Raw genomic sequence first — 11,032 nt, 5'->3', positions numbered from 1 at the left:
CTGGTGGCACAGTGGTTAAGAATCCGCCTGCCAATGCAGGGGACACAGTTTCAAGCCCTTGTCCGGGAAGATCCCACATGCCTTGGAGCAACAAAGCCCGTGCACCACAACTACTGAGTCTGTGCTCCAGAGCCCACGAGCCACAACTACTGAAGCCCGCGCGCCTAGAGCCCATGCTCTGCAACAAGAGAAGCCACCGCAATGAGAAGCCCGCACACTGCAACGAAGAGTAGCCCCCGCTCGCCACAACTAGAAAGCCTGCACGCACCAATGAAGACCCAACACAGCCAAAAATAAACAAATAAATAAGTAAATAAATAGCATCACAATTAAGTTAAAAATCTCAAGATCTACTAAAAAAGTATTTTAAAAACGATGTGAACAAATCACCTAAAATATCTCCTTCCCCAAATGGTAGTCCATATCTCCCTGCTTATGATGGGACACATAAGGGACAATGAGAACCAAGGGGACAAGAGGGAAAGACAAGATCTCCTTTTAAGAGTATAAAAATTTGCATTACACCTCCATATAAAAGTGAACTCACCTTACTTTCTCTTTGATTGTATAGATTTAAAACATTAAAAAATATCTAAGAAAACTAATTTAGGTCACAGTCTGGATTCAGCGTATGAGCATAAAACTTTCTATTTGTCTCAAACTGTTGAAGCCAAGAACTCTAAAGGAGGCACTGAATTCTATGGGTAGACAGACCATTGCTGCATTATAATTTCTCCAGCTGCTGGAAGCTTAACTATGTGGTGCCATGTCCGAGAATGTGAAAGGAACATAGGATATGAAAGCATTATGATGTGTGATTACTTTGTATGTGGTGTGTGATAAAGGTTAGCAGACTCCTCTCTCCATTTGGCTTTTCAGCTTTGCACACACTTTCAGGAAAGGTTGCCAAAAATCTTTCCTCGTTTTTCTATTTCTAAATTTATTCCTGCATAGAGGTGAATCTATATATGCGCAACTCTAATGCAAAGATCATGGTTATAGTACCTTTCCTAGGATTTGCAGGGAACATATGGAGAGCAGATTATTCAGGTTGTAAAAATTACCACTTCAGATTTGGTTCACTTGACTTGTCATCCTTCCTGTCATCCAGTTCTCTCTTTTCACCCACCATGTAAACATCACTTTGGCACAAGATTTTACTTTTGAAGTTGATGAGATCTCAGGGGCTCTTTGTGTGTGTAGGTGTGCACAAACAGGCTGCAAAATGTGAACTTCTGTTTTGATGTAAGAAGAAAGGAAGAATTGGGTCTTTATTTTGTAGAGATGTGCAAAGTCAACCTTCATTTACCTTTAAATGAACACCAAGTATTTTTAAGGCAGAAAGAGTTGATGAAGAGTGGGGCAGAGACAAAATTGACATAATGACTGATATGGATGAGCCTGAGTCTACCAGCCAAGACAAGATACATGGAGAAAGAACTAAAGAATAAGGAAGAAGGTGAATGTCAAAAGAAAACCATAAAGTCTTGTGGAAAATTGAAACATGGAAAAAAGTTCAAGCTGGGGAATCCTAGAAAACTTACTGTAAGAGGAAGACTTTGAAGGGCATCTTTAAAGACATCAAAGACATTCAGGGTTTTGAGAAGAGTGATCTTGGTATCAAAAATTTTGATCACAGGGCTTCCCTGGTGGTGCAGTGGTTGAGAGTTCGCCTGCCGATGCAGGGGACACGGGTTCGTGCCCCACTCTGGGAAGATCCCACATGCCGCAGAGTGGCTGGGCCCATGAGCCGTGGCCACTGAGCCTGCGTGTCCGGAGCCTGTGCTCCGCAACGGGAGAGGCCACAACAGTGAGAGGCCCGCATACCGCCAAAAAAAAAAAAAAAAAAAAAAAAAAATTATGACCACAGGCACAGAGGCAGGAAAGCACAGGCCAACTTTATTACATTGCAATTGCAAAGTGAGAGTCCATGAAACTCCATTGTAGGGACAGTTGGAAAGCTCATTAGGGGTATGTTGCAGAACGCTTCAATGCCTTGCTTAGGAGATAGCAATTTATTTCTCAGGCAATGGAAATCACTGAGATTTTAACAACGAAAATTAGATAAAAAGTGTGATTCGGGGAAACAATTCTTGTAATATCGTAAAATATAGATTAGAGATCGGGAAGTTAGGGGTGGGAAGAGCCAACAGTAGGCTATGACAATAATTCAGAAATGAAGGAATCAAAGTGTAAATTTGTATGATTCTAGAAGAAACAAATAGGAAGAAGTCAAAGCAAAAGCATTGCTGAGAAAATCTGCATGATGACACACTGTGCTAAATTCAAATACAGTTGTGAGGGGAGAAAAATTCAAAATAAGACTCAAGCTGAATACTTGGGATGGGGATCTGGGTAGCTCTTGAGTAACTGGTATTCAAGGTGAATTCAGTTTACCTCCTAGGTTGTATTCTCTGTACTTTAGGATGAGTCAGGAATCAGGAAATGCAGTTTGTAAGAAAAGATCAATATTTTACTGAGTAGAGAGGAAGAAACCAGTGGAGAGGAAGAGTTTAAAATACAATGAATAGACAGGAGATTGATGGTGGAAGAGGGTTAGAAGACAATCAAGATCACAAGAGGATAGTTAGCCTTAGAAAACAGGAGGGGTTTTATATTTTTCTCTCAGTAGAGGAAGGAGAAGAGGATGGATGAAAACATACAGATATTTTCAGATAAGATAGAATATATTTAAGGAAGATAGAGTTAAATAGCCTAGATCAGAATAAAGTCCAGGGTGAGGGTATTTTCTATTTGTGAGGGAACTATAATTTTGGCTGGAAACAGAAGAGTGTAGGTAAAATGGAGACAACTCACTGAGGAGCATGCAAGACCCTGCAACATCACGTACGAGAGCTTATAGCTGCTCACCCTTCATGAAGAAGTTCACACCAGCTGGGGGAAGTTGGTCTCACTCAATCTGTCCACAGCAACAATTTTGCTAAAGCTCAGATGGAATTTAAATGCCAACTACACTAAATAAGTCATAACAGGTTCTGAAAATATGGCTATTTCCCTGTTTCTTAGGAGTTGTTTTTCTCCCATTTTTATTTTTAATTGTCCCTTTCAAATTGTATTTAGATGTGTGAGCTCCTTCATTCTTTTTTCAGGAATATGTGGTATAAGTGTACATACTTCTCTAGGTTTAATTATAGGTTTCTAATCCTATACTCTTTTGTTCAAGTGCTCTCAATCTAAAGCTGTTTCTTTTCTAAAATAGATGTAATAATCATTATTACTTACACTAAGTTTTATTGAAGAGTATGTAGGTATAGAGCTGATCTGCCATATCTTTTTTTTTGTAAATTATGATACATTTATTTCCATAGTGCTTTCACTACTGTATGTAACATACATTTGATTACAGTCTTATAACAACTTTGTAGTAGGTATTGTTTTAGTGTCATTTTAATTTTGACAAAACCTACTTCTAGAGAGGTTAGGTAACTTCCCTAAGGTCCACAAGTTGACTTCACTTGGTAAGTGGGAAGAATTAACTTAGACACTGATCTCCCTACTCTGTCCTGTGTTATGTCTATTCAGTTAATTAAGTTGAAATTTGGGGATTCATATATAATAATTAGTCATTATTAAACTTTACCTTTAATTTGGTTAACAGATCCTTAACTTAGATACTCACAATTTGCTGATTTCTGTGAGAAGTCAACTAAGTAGAAGGATTATCTCTGTGTTCTTAAGGAATTGGTATTCTATTTAGGAAATTATAACACATGTATGCAAATCTTCTTAGTGAGGGAGGGTATGTGAGGTGAAAGGTGTGTCTATATTACAAATTTCTCATTTCCTAGTGTTTTTTGTTCTCTCTACATTGTTCACCTCCTGTATCAAGAAAAATAAAACTATGCCTAGATGAAAGAGATTGCTGGTCTCAGGGTCATCAAATGACAAATTACTTTATTCAGCAAAAATCATTAGACAAATTTTTGAACCTAGTTAGGGGCACGTACAACAAGTTTCTGCTAAGTTAATTCTGTTACATTGAAAACATATTTATAACTAAAAATAATTTTCCATTTCTGTTTTAGTATATATTATGTGAGCCCCAAATATACTTTCTCTCTTTATTTATACAGCAATGCTAAAACTTTGTTGGCAAAGAACAGATGATATCTACTGCAAAATATTACTAATCAAAGTTATACCTTTGCTACCTAAGAGATTTGCTTTTGAATTCCTTTAAAATAAGGACTATCAGTTTCTTATTCATTCCAAAATAGTTCTTTCTTTTTAAAATTCTCATGAAGTCCTCCTGCTGCTCTGTATCCATCTGGAAACAAGGCAAGAATAACTAAGTTACCATCTTCCTACAAATTGATGTTAACCACTTAGTAGCCACTGAAATAAGCTTTGGCCTTCAGTAAAATTTCATTATAATGTGTTCAATTTTTCTCCTTTATTACTACTTAACTTTCAGGACTCCTGGTTGAAAGTAATGAAGACAAAAAAAGACATCCAAAATGATACTGATTGGTTAATGTTCCCATATTTGGAGGGAAAGAAACATTCTCTCGAGCCAAAAACTGATTTGCTTTTCATGGATTCTACTTTGAGAGCACTAGAGAAGAGAGACATTTGCATATCCTATATATTGTATAAACTCAGCCTTATCATTATATCTAGGATTGGATTTTACGTACCTTATTTCAACAATATCCAGATCATATATGAATTATGATTTCAAAATAATTTAGGTTTAATTTGTAACATTTATGTAATGTTTTATATCCTCTGACATCTAAGCCTTGTTTTATATTTCCTGTAACATTATTCAAGATGTTCTACATCAATTGTTCTTGACCAGGAAATATTTATAGTAAATGGCCCTAGGCCAATAACATGTCTTTTGCTTAATAAAATTGCACTCTGAATAGTTTAAAAGGTGCCTGTGTTTAATGGCAAATATAACACTGGCTGCTCCTTTCCTGTGCCAAGTTGCTGTCTAGTTCAAGGTGTTAAATAGTATAATGAGTTTGGTCCCTTCTAATACTGAAATAAAGACCCAAGAGAACTTCCACAGAGAGGGGGTTTTACAATGGAGATGACAAGTCATCGTGAATATGACTTTTCCAAAAGAGGAAAGCTTCTAACTTTTCAAGGCTGTGTTCGTCCTCCTAATTCATGAGGTGGTCAGAAAGCTGTGCCAGACAGAACTGTCAATAGTTTAAGACGTATTTCAAACACTGACATTCAAAGATGTTAATATTTCTTTTTTTCTAATTTTGCCTATGTGAACAGTATTCTCTGCTCAGAGTAAGTGATTTGGTGAAATAGTCTTTTATTCTCACAAAATCAATTCTGTGTAAAAAGTATGAATTAAATCTTTCAGAAATCCTAAACTGTAGTTTTAGTTTGGATGAAACAGAAGTTTTTAGTGGTTATGGATTTTTTTTGGGGGGTGGTGGGAGTAGAGATGATAGAGTTTGACTTAAGATTTGAAAGTAATGCCCATGGACTTACACTAAAATAAAAATTCTTTCTGAGCTTTGATTTTTTTTAAATTTAATCGTTAACTCCTTTAAGGGAATTAATAGACTATAGCATATCTCATAAAGAAAAAAAACTATTTACTATTTTAAAATAATTCTTCTTATACATTTTAGACACATTTTAACCTGTTGGGATTTACCTTTTAATATATTTAATAATTGGGCTTACTAATGTTTTACACAAAAAGACAAGCTTAAGATCTAGAAATCAGACCTAGTATAAAATTTTCTAAAAATAAATTCCCCTGGTAAGTCATATGAATGATGCGTAATGTAGACTTTTATTCCTGTCTATATTCTATGTTATAGAATATATTGATGTCATTATAAAGCAGTTGTTTCCAAAGATTATTTAGAAGATTAGATGTTATTTCCAAAACTAATTTCTGATGAAATATATTGAACAAATATATTTAATGAAGTTAAGCAGATTTCACATTTTATTACAGGACTTCTCAGAGCCTTTCCTATGATAAAACTCATTGTGATTATCTGAACAAATGTCTATAAATGTAGAATGCATTTCCTAAATTCTTAAATCACGAAAGCTTCATTCACTGAGCATTTCTGTGGGATATTCTGTCCAAAGCATAGACCCAATCTCTACCCAACGAAAAAAAAACCACAATGTTTCCCTCTGTCCAACAGAACATAGTTCAAATTCTATTATAGTTTATAATTTCCCTTGAAATTGGCCCCAATCTATTTTAATTCTTCATTTACTGGCACCCTCTTCTATTGCCCACCTTTCCACTGGGAGAAAACAGAAGGTTTTATTTTCCAAACAGTTCAGGTACTCAAGATTCTAGCTTATTGGATAATTAACGTTTTGTATTTTTAGTGAAGAAAAAATTGTTATACATATAAAACTTAAAATAATATTCCCCTTAGGGTACATGGCCTGAGACTATCATCTAAAGCTCTTTGGTTGAGGTTTATAACAGATATGCCTGTATAAAATCCTTTACCATAATAAGTGATATCACAGCAAAATTCTAGTTTTTATATGTGTGTGTGTATAACTGATATATTCTACTGATTTAAGATACACTGAAATTGAATTTTTAAAAATCCTTATTATCTTTCCTTGGCTTGATGAATTCCTCCAAATACGTACTGAAAATTACCAGTATCACAATGCTATATCTTCATGAAAATAAATGTATTTAATTTTAAAATTTATAAATATTTATGTCAACCATCTCTGGAGGAATTCTATAACTGTAATTAAGCCTAAATAGGTAACTAAAACTTTCTGTTGACCCAATAATCTTCATTAATAAAACCTCTACTCATTTTTGATCATGTGTTCAGAGACCACTCAGTTCTATTTTTGAATGAGGGGTTTGCTATATAAATGATGAATTAGTTATAGCTAGTCACTCACCACTAAGTCTCACAAAATCCTTGAAAATACTTTGCAATTTAATTCAAGTGATATGATTTGAGCTAAGTACAAAGTTATTAGACAACTTATATTTGGCTTTGTGAAATAATAACTATTTTTATTTTAGTTAATTTTAGTTTATTATAAATAATATGTATTCTATCTGCTTATAATATAAAAGAACACCTTTAAAAATTTGAATTATATAAAGAACATGAAAAATATTAACCATAAATAAGCCACTCAGACATAATATTTTGCAGTTGTTCCTAAGTTCATACATATGCATACATATAAATTTAATTGTGCATATAATCCATATTTATAATAAATTACTTAAATTTATATGGATAATGGAAATACATTAAAATTGAGATTGTAAGCAGCCTGCTGTGTCAATTAATCTTATATTGTGTGTGCTTTCCTCAGTTTTTATATGGTCTAAGAAAACATTGATTGGATCTTCACTCATACTTAATCATTTAGTTGGACATTGCTTGTTTTCAATTACAGTCAGCCCTCCACATCTGCAAGTTCTGCAGCCAAAGATTCAACCAACCAGCCAGCAGATCAAAATTATTAGAAAAAAATAAAATTCAAGAAAGTTCCAAAAAGCAAAATTTGTCACATACCAGCAACTATTACCTAGCACTTACACTGTATTTACAATGATTTATATTGTATTAGGTATTATAAGTGATCTAGAAATGATTTAAAGTATACGGGAGGATATGTATAGGTTATATGCAAATACTCTATTTTATATAAAAGACTTGAGTATCGCAGATTTTGGTATTGGGGGTTGGGTCCTGGAACAAATTCCCCTGGGGATATCAAGGGATGGCTGTATTGACTACTATAAATAATATTGACATAAATATGCTCATTTATAAATCTTTGAATAAGATTATATCTTTAAAATGAATTACTAAAAATTTATTAGATCAACTTACTAGATACATTTACTATTCTTTGACCTGTAACCTTTTATCACACTGCCAACTGCAATGTGTGAAAGTATCTACATTACTGTCCCTATCACAGCATTAATATTATAATATTTTTGAATATTTTGAAAAATTAATTGCTTAAAAAGACATTTTTGTCAAATTCATGTATTAGATTATTTGGTTTGATGAAACATTTTTTATATTTATTGACTATATTTTTGCTTTTATTAGTTACCAGTTTAGATTCCTTTTCTTTTTAAAAATTAGTACACTCATGTTTATTTATTTAGAAGATATTTGTGTTCTTAACCCTGAAAATATCCTATGTGCTACAAATATTTTCCCTGCCTGCCTCTTTCATTTTAACTTCATTTATAGGGCTATCATTAATATGGAGGTTTATATTTTTAACCTCAGTAGCAACAGTTTCGTGCTCATTCCTCCCAGATTTCAGGGCCACTTTCTTGAGTTAACCCCGTATTGTCATTTCTCTTTTTATTTCTTCTGGCATTCACATCTAGATGTCTAAATAATTTGCTCATAATAAATTTCATCAATTCAATCCTTGATAAGGGTTTGCTAATTTACATCCCCTTCCACCTCTATCTCCAACTCCAATTAGTTTTGTAAACCCATCTGTAATTCCTCTATTGCCTATAATTTGATCATTAAATCAATACCTTAAATATATAGGTAATAAGTACTTCTTGATTCCCTCGTAACTTTAAATGAACTTATCAAGGACTCTGCCATCTCATTCTCTTTCTCTTCTCCTTTACATCTGTGTTTTGCACACTTTATTAAATGTTTCTTGTTTTATTTATAGGTTGGTTCTAAAATTTGAAGTAAGCATTATTTATGATTGTGACTAAATAGATAAAATTCACTGCAGAATCATATAGTTTTCTATAATTACACTTCCTTCTCTGTGCTTTCAATGTCACAACTCCAGCACCAATCAAGAGTCTTCTTTGTTAAAGCCTAGTAGGTGTCTCAAATTACACTGTTTTTGCTCTCCTTCATATTTGAATCAGGCTTTTCCAGAACTGAAAAACGTTCCTCCTTAGGTTCCTCCTAGAGCTGCTAATTACCTTTCTTTTGTTTTGTTGGGAAAAATTTAATACATGCTTTCTTCTCCATAAAGAATATTCGTGGTTGTAATGATGCCGTTCTATTTTTATTTTGGATGTACTCTTTCCCCTCTATTTTTCTTCGTAAACACCAAAATCTTCTTATTTTGTCTTGGATAGGCTTCTTTACAATTGATCTGTGGCTGTCATTTACAGTTGTTTGTTTTTCCTGAAGTTTCTGATTGCCTGTTATTTCATACCTTATTTCTTCTAATGTCTCTATTATCATAATTATTCTGTGGAGCATCTTTTTCTCAAGCCTGATCTTTTGGCCAACTGTAGCCCTAAAGGATTAGATCAACTCAATCTTGAATCTCTTAACTGCTTCTTCTTTTTTTTTGAGGTACGTGGGCCTCTCACTGTTGTGGCCTCTCCCGTTGCGGAGCACAGGCTCCGGCCACGCAGGCTCAACGGCCATGGCTCACGGGCCCAGCCGCTCCGTGGCATGTGGGATCCTCCCGGACCGGGGCACGGACCCGCATCCCCTGCATCGGCAGGTGGACTCTCAACCACTGCGCCACCAGGGAAGCCCTCTTAACTGCTTCTTATCTCTTGTACTCATGTTATTTTTTAAAGTATAACCTCAATATCTTCCTATGAAAGGTACCCAGGATGTAAGAATCTTTTCATGAAAGAAATACCTTTGTTCTGCCTTAACATTTGATTGTTTGAATAAATAAAGAATTGTATTTCTAAAAGTGTGTTTTCTCAGCACAAAATGCTTTTAAAATTGATGTATTTAGATAAACTTTTATTTTCCTTTATAATATCTTCTACTGCTCTCATATTTAGTAAATAATTCTTAATCCCTACACAGATCAAAATTCACTTCAATTTTCTATTATTTCATTTTTCAGATTGAATGTATTATTCCAAAATGTAGTATAGTGTAAGATTAGGATCAAAGTTAATTTTTTACTATAATTAGGTGTATGTCTTTATACCATCTGGTGAATAATCAATCCATCCCTTTCCCTGATTTATCTGTGGTATGTCCTGTGGCATATTCTAAACATCAACTATCTATATTTAAGTATCAACAAAATTAATTCTGCTTGACCTGATTACCTTCTTACACCAGTATCACATAGAAATAATTAAAACTTTGTGCTATGATTTAATATCTTGAAGTCTTCTTTCTTTATCCATTTTATTACTACTCTTATTTTTTCTGATTACAGATATTTACATATATTTCTATATATAAAGATTATCATTATATATCATTATATATATATAAAAGAAAATAAAGATCAGTGGACTACAGTAGGCTCAGAATGTTAATATTTCACATATAGTTTCCAATTTTTTTGTATGTATAGAGTCACAGTGGAAAATGCACTTATCCATAACTCTGTGTATCATGACTGCATAGAATTATTTCCCTTGTGAAGATGGATGTACAACATTTCTGTCAATGTTTTAATACTGAAGGACATTTCAATCATGTGTCATTTTGTCTATTAAAAAACAGTGCTGGCAGCACTCTTTACAATAGCCATGACATGGAAGCAACCTAAATGTCCATCAACAGAGGAATGGATAAAGAAGATGTGGTACATATATACAATGGAATATTACTCAGCCATAAAAGGGAACGAAATAGTGCCATTTGCAGAGATGTGGATGGACCTAGAGACTGTCATACAGAGTGAAGTAAGTCAGATAAAGACAAATATCATATAATATTACTTATAGTGGAATCTAGAAAAATGGTACAGATGAACTTATTTGCAAAGCAGAAATACAGTCACAGATGTAGAAAACAAACTTAGGGTTACCAAGGGGGGGAGGGGGAGGGGATGAATTGGGAGATTGGGATTGACATATAGACATTACTATGTATAAAATAGATAACTAAAGAGAACCTACTGTATAGCACAGGGAACTCTACTTAATTCTCTGTGGTGACCTAAATGGGAAGGAAATCTAAAAAAGAGTGGATATATGTACATTTATAACTGATTCACTTTGTTGTACAGCAGAAACTAACACAACATTGTAAAGCAACTATACTCCAATAAAAATTAAAACAAAAAAACACAAACAAACAAAAAA

This window comes from Mesoplodon densirostris, chromosome 12, assembly GCF_025265405.1.
Source record: "Mesoplodon densirostris isolate mMesDen1 chromosome 12, mMesDen1 primary haplotype, whole genome shotgun sequence".
Taxonomy (NCBI): Eukaryota; Metazoa; Chordata; class Mammalia; order Artiodactyla; family Ziphiidae; genus Mesoplodon; species Mesoplodon densirostris.
The sequence above is the reverse complement of the archived record's forward strand: the minus strand, read 5'-3'. Positions refer to the sequence as shown.